This window comes from Odocoileus virginianus, chromosome 15 (genome assembly GCF_023699985.2).
Source record: "Odocoileus virginianus isolate 20LAN1187 ecotype Illinois chromosome 15, Ovbor_1.2, whole genome shotgun sequence".
Taxonomy (NCBI): domain Eukaryota; kingdom Metazoa; phylum Chordata; class Mammalia; order Artiodactyla; family Cervidae; genus Odocoileus; species Odocoileus virginianus.
The window spans coordinates 12,741,363-12,754,643 of NC_069688.1; the positions used below are offsets into that span (position 1 = coordinate 12,741,363).

The 13,281-nt window shown below is 42.0% G+C and overlaps 1 protein-coding gene across 5 annotated transcripts in view; it reads right to left on the reverse strand.

Annotated features, from left to right (window-relative positions):
- The window catches only part of NSMCE2 (NSE2 (MMS21) homolog, SMC5-SMC6 complex SUMO ligase), a 231,202-nt gene that overhangs the window by 13,607 nt on the left and 204,314 nt on the right, over window positions 1-13,281 (reverse strand). The gene's annotated exons all lie outside the window — the stretch shown is intronic.

Here is a 13,281-nt window from a genome sequence, read left to right on the forward strand (position 1 = left end):
AGACCTCTTGGAGAAGGAAATGGCAACCCACTCCAGGATTCCTGCCTGGAGAATCCCATGGACAGAGGAGCCTGGTGGGCTGCAGTCCCTGGGTCACAAAGAGCTGGACACGACTGGGAGACAGAGCATGCACACAAAATGTCCTTGGCATGCAGTGGGAGGTGTTCAATAAACATCTCATTAGTGAAGTGCTTCATCCAACAAGGCAGGAGTGGGAGTATTTTTCACAAGGATATACTTTACATATTTAACAGATGTGGCCACACACACACATACACACACACACGTTTCACACAATGATGATTTCATAGGTTTTAGGCAAACAACAGAGAGGACCTCATTCTAGCTCAGGGTTCAGCCTTGGACCCTGAATTCCACGTCAAAGGCAGGAAGTAAATGTAAGTGTTACAATTATAGTAGGCTGTGTGGTAATTACAAAGGAGAATCCAGACATGGTTTTGTGGTCAGAAAATACACTTGGGCCTGGCCACACACAGCCCTAGTATTAGTCACTTGTCTGTCTTCAGGCAACCCAAATTTGGCTGACAGTTAGACAGTTTTATGCCAGCTGGGAATAAAAGTTGATTGCTATGTGCTTTTTCAATTAAGTCTGAACATTTTTCTAAGAGCACTTTTCTCCTGAAAGTTAGCAGCAAATATTCTACAAACATTTGCTGCTCGCTTGAAATGCTTATTGGACTGCCCAGATTATTTTACTTGCACTATTCTGGGACGGCATATTTGGAGAGGTTGAGTTGGTACACAGAAGATCCCCTCCCTACCCTGCAAAAGAAGACTGAGTCCAAGTTGGAAACTCTATAGTTACAGTGTCTGCATGTGTGTCTGCGCCAACTCCTGACTTGTTTCTCCCACCCAGCAACCCACAGCTTGGGCTACCAGTGGCTGCCTCTGTGAACTTGGACATACCTTAGACTTTAAATGGAAAGAAGTATGTCAGCAGGCTCAGTCCCTTTGGCTTGAAATTGAGGAGTGGGTGTGTGTATGAGTGTGTGTGTGTGCATGTGTGCTGGACACTCTACTACTAATGGGTATCTAGCTCTGTTCTTGTGGTTTCCTTGGTGGCTCAGATGGTAAAGAACCTGCCTGCAATGTAGGAGACGGGGGTTCGATCACTTGGTCAGGAGGATCCCCTGGAGAAGGAAATGGCTACTCACTCCAGTAATCTTGACTTGAGAATTCCATGGATAGAGAAGCCTGGCGGGCTACAGTCCATGGGGTTGCAAAGAGTCAGACACGACTGAGCATCTGACACTTTCACTTTTCAGCTCTGTTCTCAGTTTCTTCCTGGGACAAGTGGCCTGTCCTGAATGCTAGCACTTTGGCTGGGCCAAGCTGCCGTTGAGGGAATCCTAGCTTTGGTAACTCTCTGACACTGGCTAAGAGTGAAGACTCTTCTGTCTGTGAATGGCTTTTGCAGAATTAAAATGCAGATGATGTCCAGATAGGGTCTACAGAATTAAAAATTTCCTAGGAGTTATAACCTTCATAGGACAGCAAAATTCAACAGACACAATTTCAACAGGAAAATACTCAACAAAGGTAGATTGAGTTAATAATTAAAACAATGAATAGAACATACAAGGATCCAATAATTTCTATTTATCATATATGTATATATATATACACACACACTTATATTTTATTATAAACCAATGGTATATGATTGTAAATTTTTGTTGCTATTGTTATTTTTGGTCTTCCTTGGTGGCTCAGATAGTAAAGAATCCACCTGCAACACAGGAGACCTGGGCTCGATCCCTGGGTTGGGAAGGTCCCCTGGAGAAGGGAAAGGCTACCCACTCCAGTATTCTTGACTTGAGAAGCCCCATGGACACAGGAACCTGGTGGACTACAGTTCATGGGGTCGCAAACAGTTGAACACAATTGAGTGACTAAGCACACACATGGTGTTATTTTTCTCATGACTCTGTGCCAGGCACTATGCTTGATATTGGCAAAAAATAATCCTTGCCCCAGGGAGCTCAGTCACACAGGACAGACATATGTCTGTCCAATGCAAAGCAGTCTTGTATGGGCTATGCACACACAAGATATTGTGGAAAGAAGCTCCCAGGAGGGAACAGGGTCAGCCTCTCTGAGGAGCTCACAGTTGATCTGTGTCAAAGAGGAGGCTCTTTCAGCCACATTGTCTGATACAACTCTGCTACCCCCTTAAATGTGAGCATTTCACTCACACCTGCCTCAGGTCAGCATTCTGATCAACATTCTTCCTTCTTTGGCTAGCTATAATCTCTACTCATCCCAGATTCTACATATTTTAAAGAAGCTATACATATCCAATGCTACTCAATCCAACCCAATCCAGTCCAACCAAACCCAATACAACGCAACCAAAGTCAACCCAACCCAATCCCTACAATCAATATCTTTTCTTTGAAATCCTTTAACACCTACTGTATATACCATACTCTTTTAGCTTAAACTTCCTCATTATTCAGTTGTTTTATGTGGATGAAATTTCTTTTCTGGGTAGACTGAAAGCTCCTTGAGGATAAGCAGTGTGTGTTCAAGTCAAGCCAGCTCAACCCAAGTTGCATGAATTAAACACCTGCTCTGTGCCAAACTACAGAAATGCCAGTGGAAACAAAAAGGGTTAAAATCAGGTGTGGTGGGCGAGACAAATACTTACATTTTGTGCAATGAGTGAAATAACAAATCTATTTTGTATAAAGTACAAAAGTAACCTAGAGGCTCTTGCAAGGTGGGGTGAGCAATCGAGGTGAACCTCCCTGAGAGAGTGATGACTAAGCCAGGCTCTCCAGGGAGGTGTGATAAGAAGAGGGAATGACACTCAGGCAGGGAGGATTAGAGTGTTTAGGAATGTGGACTTGGGGACAACCTGCCTGGGTTTGAAATCTGGTCCTATTACTTTATTAGCCTGGTGCTTTTGGGCGAGTTTCTTTGTTTGTATCTTCTTGGCTGTGAGATAGAGCTTATAATCGTACCTACTTCATAGAGCTATATGAGGATTAAATGAATTAATGTGTGAAAAGTTCTTAGAAGGGTGTAGGGCAAATAGCAGGTGATCAATAAATATTGTTATGATGATTAATATTTTTACTCAGAATTCGCATGGAGCTAGCATAGAGTGGGTACCTGTAACATATATACTCTGTATACCTGTATGTGTATATATATACACACACATATATATATGTATCTGTATATATATATATATACACTGTATATATACCTGTATATACCTGTAACATATATTCATTAAAAATGATCTGCTGAGGAATCACCCGAAGAGAAACCACAAAATTGTTCAAACTGGGGTTCTGAATGGGATGAGCCTCCCATGCCCAGGGCAGAGGGAGACCTAAATTAGCCCTGTTGTATTAGCTGACCCAGCACTAGCAACATCTTAGGTTTCCCGGCCGTGTTCACTTCCATGGCTCTTTCAACAAACCCCTCTGAAGATCTTGAAAGTACACTGATGAAGAGTTTCAGCTTACATCCTCCAGAAGAGCTGACATTTTCATTAGATGTACCGTTTCTTGTTATCATGCACTTGTTAAGTTTTCTACTGTTGTTTTAGACACACTCTTTGTCCTCAGTTGATGTCATGTACTAATTTGCTCCCATTTCTTTCTTTCTTAATTTACTTTTTTGTCATGCTATACAGTATGAGACCTTAGTTCCCCAACTAGGGATTGAACCTGTGGCCCTTGCTGTGGAAGTGCCAAGTCCTAACCACTGGACAGCCAGGGAATTCCCACCTCCATTTCTTTAAATACTATCAAAATAGGTCATATGTCAAAACATGAGGGTTTTAAAGTAATCAGAACCCAATGGATTTTACTGGTGGGACAAAAAACCAATCCTTTTGAGATGTGGTCATACAATATCCATGTTAGGTCAATAAACACTGAAAATATCCTCAAATTCAGTACATGCATTCAGTATGTCTTATGCAAGTACAGAGAAGGTTTGATGCTCATCTCTAAGTTTCTAAGCAAAAGCAGATAGTCGAATACACACATTCTATTTCTTTGCTTTGGGTAAGTATCTAGAAAATCACATGATAGGAAAACTGATTAGCTAGCATGGAGATGGTCTACAACTCTCAGTTGTTTAGATCCACAGAAGAGTATGAAGCCAGTAAACACCAGAAGATGAAAAATCCCATTCGGGTTCATCTTAAGTTTTCTTATTTCAGAGGCTTGTAAATACCACCCATCCAGGGACCCAACACAGTGCATGGGACTTACTCCCATATGCTTTCCAATCTCCATCTATAAACTATCCTGACTCTGGCTCCTTTTCATGCTCACTGGTGCTGTCCTAATTCGAGTCCCCAGCACTTCCTATTTAGAACTCTGCAAAAGTTCTTTATCTCTCTGCCTCAGTCTCTCCCCGATCTTTATTAACACTCTAGCTGGTCATCTTTTTAAAACCATGGCCTCCCATGCGGGTTTGAGCCCTGGTCAGGGAACTAAGATGGCACACACCATGGGACAACTAAGCTGTGTGCTGCAACTGGAGAGCCTGTGCACCTCAATGAAGACACAGGACAGCCAAACAAACAAAAAAACCCAAACAACAACAACAAAAACCAGCCATGGCCTCCTCAGCAAGACAACAAGATTTTTCACTACTTGGCCCAGAGTGTCTCCATCTCCCTCCTCAATCCCTTTCCCCATATCCATTTCAAACTAATTACAGCCTTAGCTCACACTTGCCAGGCTGTTCTGCACCTCTGCCAGCCCTTCACCTAGCAGTCTGTGACCACCCTTCAAGATTCAGTTAATTTCCAAAAAAAAAAAAAAAAAAAAATTCAGTTAATTTCCTCTGTGAAGCCCCAAAGCAGAGGTGATTCCTCCTTTAGCCTCCAGAGCATCTTTGTAGATGCTGAAATCATTTGTTTACTTCTCCATCTTCCCTACTAGACTGTGAATTCCATGAGGGGAGGAACTCTTTCTTATGTATCTTCTTATCCTCAGGGTGCCAGGTAACGTGCAAAAACTTAATAAATGTCCATTGAATGACTGGTTACAAAACAAGAGAATGTTTTGAATATTGTTATATATATAAACTGACTGTGAAAATAAGACGAAAACAGTGAAGAAGACTGTTTTAAAGGCAAATATTTTAGATCTTTAGATCTGGTCTTTGATCTAATTTACCTTTTTTTCCCCCTGAAAGGGAACCATTTTACATCGTCTGGGTTATTCCACTCTCCATTCTCTATTTCACCTCTGTGCAAAAGCAAACTACCAAAAAGCAGGATGACAGAGGTTGTATTCTAAGAAACAAACTATTCTACATTATGTCTTTATATCATCTCTGATTCTATTATTCCCTTGCCCCAAATCTTCTATGTCCAGGGAAAAGTACAATAATCATCAGTTGTGAAAAATGTGTAAATCATCTTAAGTTTGCTGAGGTTTAAAGAGAGTGTACACATAGTGACATTCAAGTACAACAGTTTCTATAATAGAGAAACACTGGGGAAATCTAGATATTGACAGACTGAGAATTTACATGAACTGTGACATCCCCACTCAAAATCTGACAGAAATTAAAAACAATCTTTGTCATCAGAAAATGAGGTGGGAAAAAATGAAAACTATATAGGTGGTATAGTTAATTTATCTTAAAGAAAGGTATCTAGAAAAAAGACTGAAAGGAAATAGGACAAGACACTGCAGCCCGCTATGTCCTGGTGACATTACTGTATATGTGAACTGGCAGTAAATGAGCAGTCAAGGACATTGTTTAATTTTTTAAGAATAATTACTTCACTTGCACTTCTTATATCTAGTACTCTTTATGAGACCAAGTAATATTTAAGAAGTAAGTAGGGCTGATGGCAATGCAGATGGATGGATTTGTTTATTCAATTTGTCCAACTGGAACACATTATGAAACCAAGTATAGAGATCATAATGTTTCAAAAGGGAACTTTAAAATTTATAATTGCTCAACTTTAAAACTGCAACCCTTCAGGTTTGGTTAAGACAGGGGCTATGACACCATTTTCATCCCTGATACATTTGAGATTTATTATCCTAACGGCAGTTACAATATTTCAATATTGTAATATATGAAAATATTGAAATTCAATATTTCAATATCTGATCGCTCACAGATAATCCATCACAATGTAATTTAAATAACATCATGTCTTCCATCTCTAATTTTGAAACTCTAGAGAAGACAAGAATGAAATTCTTCTAGTGAATGCAAGACCTTAATAACAGAGTAAAGCCAGCACCTATTATCATACTTTGTTTTGTAAAGCTTCTCAAAATAAATGATATATTTTGAGCCTCAGAGGATAAAAGGTAAGAGGCACAGAAGACATCCGTTGTGGGATAAAGCACAGGGAAGGGGAAGTATTTGTCTTACTAAATGAGAACAGGCCTCAAGTCTAATCAGATACGTTCCTCCATATGATTTATCCAGCACAGTAGTTACGAAATGCCCTGGAATCTGGCATTAATTAAATATGCTTATTTTTCCTTTTCCCATGTATCTGATGAAGCATATCAAGGTTTATTTTGATCCATTTAAAAATTCTCCTTTATGGTGGCACAATGTAGTCATGTTTAAAAAAGAAAAAAAAAAAAGAACAGAAAAGAGAAAGGGGAATAATCCCTAAAGTATATTACCATGTGGAAGAAATTAAAAAAGGTCAGAGCCTGAGGGACCAAATCGAGTGAGGCTTAACAAGCCTGTCAGCAGCAAAGTCAGCGAAGCCACCCAAAATGCAGACCAGCTCCGCAGCCTGCAGAGTGCACAGAGTCAGTCAAGCTTCCGAGAGCCGTGGACCCACAGACAGACGCTCTGGGCCACCTCACATCTGTTTTCAGTTTGCAGGGTCTTGTCTGAAGTTAGCAGAGTGGAAAACATACCAGTGGGGGGGGGGGGGGGGGTTGGATCCCTGGCAACTGGAAGGAAGAAGAAAAATGAGGGAGAGAGTGAGAGGGAATGGGAGAAAGAGCTGGAGAGAGAGAAGGAAGAGGAGGGGGAGGACGGGAGCAAGGGGCTGCGGGCTCTGGGGCATCGCCCACACCACAGCCCCAGGAGAGCCCCCGGGGCTCACACCTGCACCCAAGTCCCCGTCACCAAGCCTGCCTTCCACGCCTCCATCCCCTCCTCCTCCACTTTCCACCTTCTAGAAAGCCCTCCCGACATGCAAAGGAAGACACATGACTTCAAAATCGGGATCAGCTTAGGACACAGCTCTTGTCAATGTGTACAATAGATCTGAGTCACTGGTTCACTTTGTAAACATGAAGAAATCACACTTTTAAAACTTCCTCCTCCATGACATTCACAGCGCTTGACAATACACTTAGCATGGAACATCGACTCTTCCTTATCCACACCCAGGGATGTCAGGAAGGACGGATTTTCTTTCTCACTGAAAGCTCAGATTCCAGGTCAGGTGGCAAATTCAGACGGAGCTCGCGAGGGAGGCAGAATTGGGGCTGAGGTGGCTGTGAACCTGGGCTGGGCCATGTAGAAACATACAGAACTTACTTTTAGCAGCAGCCCAGGACAGCCCTTCACCAGCGGCACTGCCTTTCTTGGAGAAAGCTTCCCACTCAGGGGCTCCCCCATCCACACTGCCCCCTCCCCATTTAAATCATTGGTATCTGTTTCTGCCACTGTCTTTCTGGCTTGTCCATAAGCAACTCAAGGACAGGGACCACCTTTGCTCATCATCTCTGTAACACAGTGCCTGGCCCATGCTAGGGGCTCAGTGTTGATACCTGGGATCCAATCTTAAGAGGGGCTTACAAGTCAGTCTGTTCACTCCTGAGTTCTTCTGCAGAAAAGTGTTTCAGCTTGAGACCCAGAGAAGAGCTCTGTAAGGCAGAGTATGTTGTCTAGGTCGAGGTACCACATGGTTCCACCATAAACTGGGGAAACAGGTGTTAAATTTCCTGTAGATGATCACTCTCTCTTCTCAGCTGTTTCACTAGGGTACAAGTGAAGATGAGATAAAATATTTTGCCCTCATTAGAGAAAAGGACCTGATACACATCCAGGCAGGAAGAGAAACATCACGAGGAAGGGAAACCCTGGAGACAGTTTCTGCAAGGGCAGAGCAGAATGACTGGCTGATCACGTTCATTTTCAAAGCGTTTGGGGGCACAAGTTCTAGTGCTGCCATTTAGAGCCTGCAAACATTCTCGTGCTCCAGAACGGAGCACTAATGGTGGTGAAAGAGCAGATGGGAAGAAGGGACAAAACCAAGGAAGAAAGGAAGGAGAAAACGAGAAGAAAAAAGGATCTCAGAACTTGCTTTACAAACTCGACAGGAAAAGGACTTAAATAACTACCTTACTGAGCTTCCAAGGATGATGATGCTGTCTGCTGGAGGCACAATCTCCAGCCTACAGTGTGGCCCTCATCTGGATGGCAGCGAGTAGTGAGAGGTAACAAACTGTTAGCACATACACCCCAACATCGCAAGGGTACAAGGCTATACCATAGCTCTCTGATTTCTCTGAGGACAATTCTCTTCGTTAGTGAAAAATTCTCTTCAGACAAAAGCCAAACCTGGGGTGGGATGAATTGGGAGATCGGGGTTGACATATATACACTACTGATATTATGTATAATGACAAACCTAGACAGTGTGTTAAAAAGCAGAGACATTACTTTACCGACAAAGGTTCATGTAGTCAAAGGTATGGCTTTTCCAGTAGTCACGTATGGATGTGAGAGTTGGACCATAAAGAAGGCTCAGCACCAAAGAACTGATGCTTTTGAACCATGGTGTTGGAGAAGATTCCGGAGAGTCCTTTGGACTGCGTGGAGATCAAACCAGTCACTCCTAAAGGAAATCAATCCTGAATATTCATTGGAAGGACTGATGCTGAAGCTGAAACTCCAAAACTTTGACCACCTGATGCAAAGGGCCAACTCATTGGAAAAGACCCTGATGCTGAAAAAGACTGAAGGCAGCAGAAGGGGATGACAGAGGATGAAATTGTTGGATGGAATCACCAACTCAATGGACAGGAGTTTGAGCAAGCTCCGGGAGACGGTAAAGGACAGGGAAGCATGGCATGCTGCAGTCCATGTGGTCACAAAGAGTCGGACAGAACTGAGTGACTGAACAACAACTATTATAAAATAGATAACTAGTGGGGACCTACTGTAGAACTATGTCACTTCAGTCGTGACTGACTCTTTGTGACCCTCCAGACCCATAGCCAGCCAGGCTCCTCTGTCCGTGGGGATCCTCCAGGCAAGACTACTGGAGTGGGTTGCCATGCCCTCTTCCAGGGGATCTTCCTGACCCAGGGACTGAACCTGCATCTCTTATGTCTCTGGCATTGGCAGGCAGGTTCTTCACCACTAGTGCTACCTGGGAAGCCATAGCTCAAGGAACTCCTACTCAATTCTCTGTGATGACGTAAATGGGAAGGAGGGGGCTATATGTATGTGTATATGTTATTTACTTACTTATTTATTTTTTTGTTATATATATATATAGATACATACACATACACACACACACACACACACATATATATAGTTGAATCACTTTGCTTTACAGCAGAAACTAACACAACATTGTAAAATAACCATACAGTAACAAAAATTAATTTAAAAAAAAGTCAAACACGGTGAGGCAGCTGGCTAAGACTTGCTTTGAGGCCCTCAACCAGCAGCCCCAGGAGGGAAAAGGCAGCAGGGTATTCAGGATCTGACAGAGGAGGCAGGCTAAAAATACATAAAGGGTGAACATCAAGGAGGAAGGGAAATTGTGCAGGGGAGGTAATCAGCACTCTAATTATAGGGGCCATAATTAGGAGCGATGGAAGGAAATTAAGAAAAGGAAAATTTTAATTGTCAGGAAAAACTTGGTTGGGCCCTCAGTGAGGGAAAGATGGGTTTCTCATAGTCTTCACAGAGTCTGAAGGCCATTCATCTCTCCAGAGCTGGTTCAGAATGAGCTAGAAATTATTTAAAAGGCAATTTTATTTTTGTTATCAAAAGTAGATGAGGTTCCTTGATGACACACACAAGTCGCTCATATTTAATTTTATCATTCTGTTCTCTCTTCTAAATTAAATTGTAAAATAGTTAATGATGAAAAAAATCTATGACTATTTCATTCCAAAAATATGATTCAACATCTGAGGAGACTGAAACCGGCAAAGTGAGAACAAGTGAGGAGAATGGAAAACAGTCAAATGGGCTTCAACTGACAACAGATTTACAGATGACAGCAAACTAGAAAGGAAAAAGTACTGAAAATTCGACAGTTTCTCTTATTTTTCAGAATGAATTCAGTTACTTTATTTTTCAGAATTAATACAGAGATGGCAATTAAACTTAACTGATCATTGTCAAGACACTGTAAAGAGCTTCAGCTTTCAAATTTTAACCCAGTTTCAGTCTTGTAGCAGTCTCACAGCTGTTAGATCACTGAAACTTGCAGCCCTAAATAGGTTAAACTTTAGGTCGTAAGAAGAGACTACAGTATTGCAAGCTCATAGATTGGGAGTCAAATGGCAAGAAAATCTATTTTCTCTTCCTCATTTAGGAGCCCAAGGAATGATTCATGTAACTTTCATTGAGTAAATGTCTGCTGACAAAGCCTGTTTCCTAGGCGCGGAGGTTGCAAAGGCCAGGGATTGAAACACACCAGAAAACATAAAACTTTATACTGGGGGGCTGAGTACTAGGATGGACATGAGTTTAGCGGGGCGGGGGAGCTTACAGTGAGGCTTCTAAACATGACTTCACGAGGAACATTGGCACTGGAAAGAACCCTGAAGGAAGAGGTGAGATGAGCAAAGGCAAAAAGGTGAGAGAAAGTAATGTTGGCTGTTCCACCATCCTCAGCGGATGAGTTTAAGAGCAGCAACTCAAGTGATGGGTACAGGTTCCCTATTATGTACATTACAATAAAGGACGCAATACAAGCATCTTAAAGTCAGGCTTTCTGATATTACTGATACTTCTCCAGTATTATTACTCTGGAAAAAGGAATAAGTACTGAAAACACGATGGGTTTCTCTTATTTTTCAGAACGAATTGTTACTTTATTTTTCAGAATTAATACAGAGATGGCAATTAAATTTAATTGATCATTGTCAGGACACCATAAAGAGCAGTGTAAGAATATAAATATTCTTATATTTGGCTACACCAGGTCTCGAGTCTTAGTTGTGGCATGTGGGATCTATTTTCCTGACCAGGGGTTGAACCTCGGTCCCCTGTATTGGGAGCCTGGAGTCTTAACCACTGGACTGCCAGCAAAGTCCCCCCAGAATTATTATTATTACTTAAAAATATCCTAATATGTAAGCTGGGATTTCCCTGGTGGCTCAGTGTAAAATATCTGCCTGCCAATACAGGAGACACAGGAGTGGCGGGTTTGATCCCTGGGTCAGGAAGATCCCCTGGAGAAGGAAATGGCAACCCACTGCAGTATTTTTGCTGGGAAACCCCATGCAGAGAGGAGCCTGGCGAGCTACAGTCCACGGGGTCTCAGAGTTGGACACGACTTGATGACTAAACAACAACAGCAGCAGCAAAATGTAAGCCACCCAAAAGGCTGTCTGCGTGCTTCTTCCTCTTCCACCGGCCTACCCGCCCACCACCATGGACTGAGGGCCTGCCATCTTGGTAGGTCCTCCATGCACTGAGATCAGCCGGGCCGTGCAGAGCCCTTGACCTAAATGACTCACTGTCTGGCGTCAGGGAGAGAGTGCCCTTAAAACACAGTGGGGTAAGTTCTATGAGCTTCAACAACGGTTTCCAGAGAAGAAAGGGGATTCCAAGCAGGGTGGAGCTCCTGTTCCCCCCAGAGGCAAGAGGGATTCAGACGCATTTTGGGAGACGAAGCTGGGACTGGATGGGACATAAGGAGACCTGATGACACCAGATACTGCCAAGTAGTGACCTCTGCAGAGCAGCAAGGTGTCAGGGAGCTTGTTAAAAATTTTCCTCTCCCTATGTGAATTATCTACACGTAACATTTTGGACAAGATTTCCCAGGATGAGTTGTAACTGATGAGGTACTCTGTGTTCTCCCCAGCGTGTCTGCTCATTCTTGCCCTTGAGGTCAATTGCAAATTCAGGGCTAAAGCTGTAAATAAGTTTTCAGAGACTCTCTTAAAAACCTTTGGTCTGATTTCAGATCCAAAGATGTCTTAAGCATTGTGATGGCTTGATTCTGTCCTTATCAAAAAACCTGTTCCATACATCATCCATACTATATTTACAACTCCTGCAACAAATTTTATTTCAAATCCTACTTCTGACAAGAGGCACTGCATTTTGAAAGGAGAGACAGCCTGCAGGCAGATTCAAAAGTTGAGTTTACAACACTCAGGATTTTCTAATTCAGGCTTTCATCTTGTATAATGCTAACCATGTAATTGCTAACTTGATTTTTCTTTTCTTCTCTGTATTGCTTCTGAGGTTCTGATGAAATGTTGGCTGCCATTGCTAATGAAATTCAGAAAAGCAGTATTCATTTTTTCCTCCACTTGGGAACTTTGATGCAATAGATGTTTGCACACTGCTGTCAGAACAAATAAGATTCGCTATTCCTAAGTGCAAAGGGAACATGGCTTTTCAAAAGAAAAGTGAGAAGAAAATTCAAGCAGAGGGGACTTGGGGAAATTTGGCAGGCAGAAACTTTTGTGTTCTGCTGATCTGATTGTTTGAGAAACATTTTGAAGAGCTTTAATATAAAAGGCAACTGTATCTTTTTTTTTCCCAACCAACATCTAGGGTAGAAAAACACAGTGTCTTCAAAAGAACTATCTTCCAATTAGAAGAAAGCAGTACTTTGGCAGATAGTGAAAGGGAAGTGACTGAAAGTTCTGGGTTCTGCCACTGGGAGGTCATGCCACTTAAAATCCCTTATCCTTATAATCATTATCAAACCTTACCACTATCTGAAAACCAAAAAAATGAAGATTTGCATGAATGTTTAGGTAGTCAACTCAAAGGATTCCTTGCACTAATTTTAAGGCAAACTTGTTGCCTTCAAGAGTCAACCTACTTGTAAACCAAACTTGCACAACATCCTAATTTATGTTACAGAAATAAGTGGCCATCAGTAACCTAGCAAATAAAATCTGAATTTCAAGTGATGAAACCATGTTTCACTATGACCAACGTTAAGTATAAATTGTGCAACAGAGATGGTTACCCAAGTACAGCAGGTAGGTGCAATGCGGTTATTACTAACATTTTGAAAACTGTGTTCAGGAAGCCTTATAATCACAGCATTATTTTACAAGAGTCAGT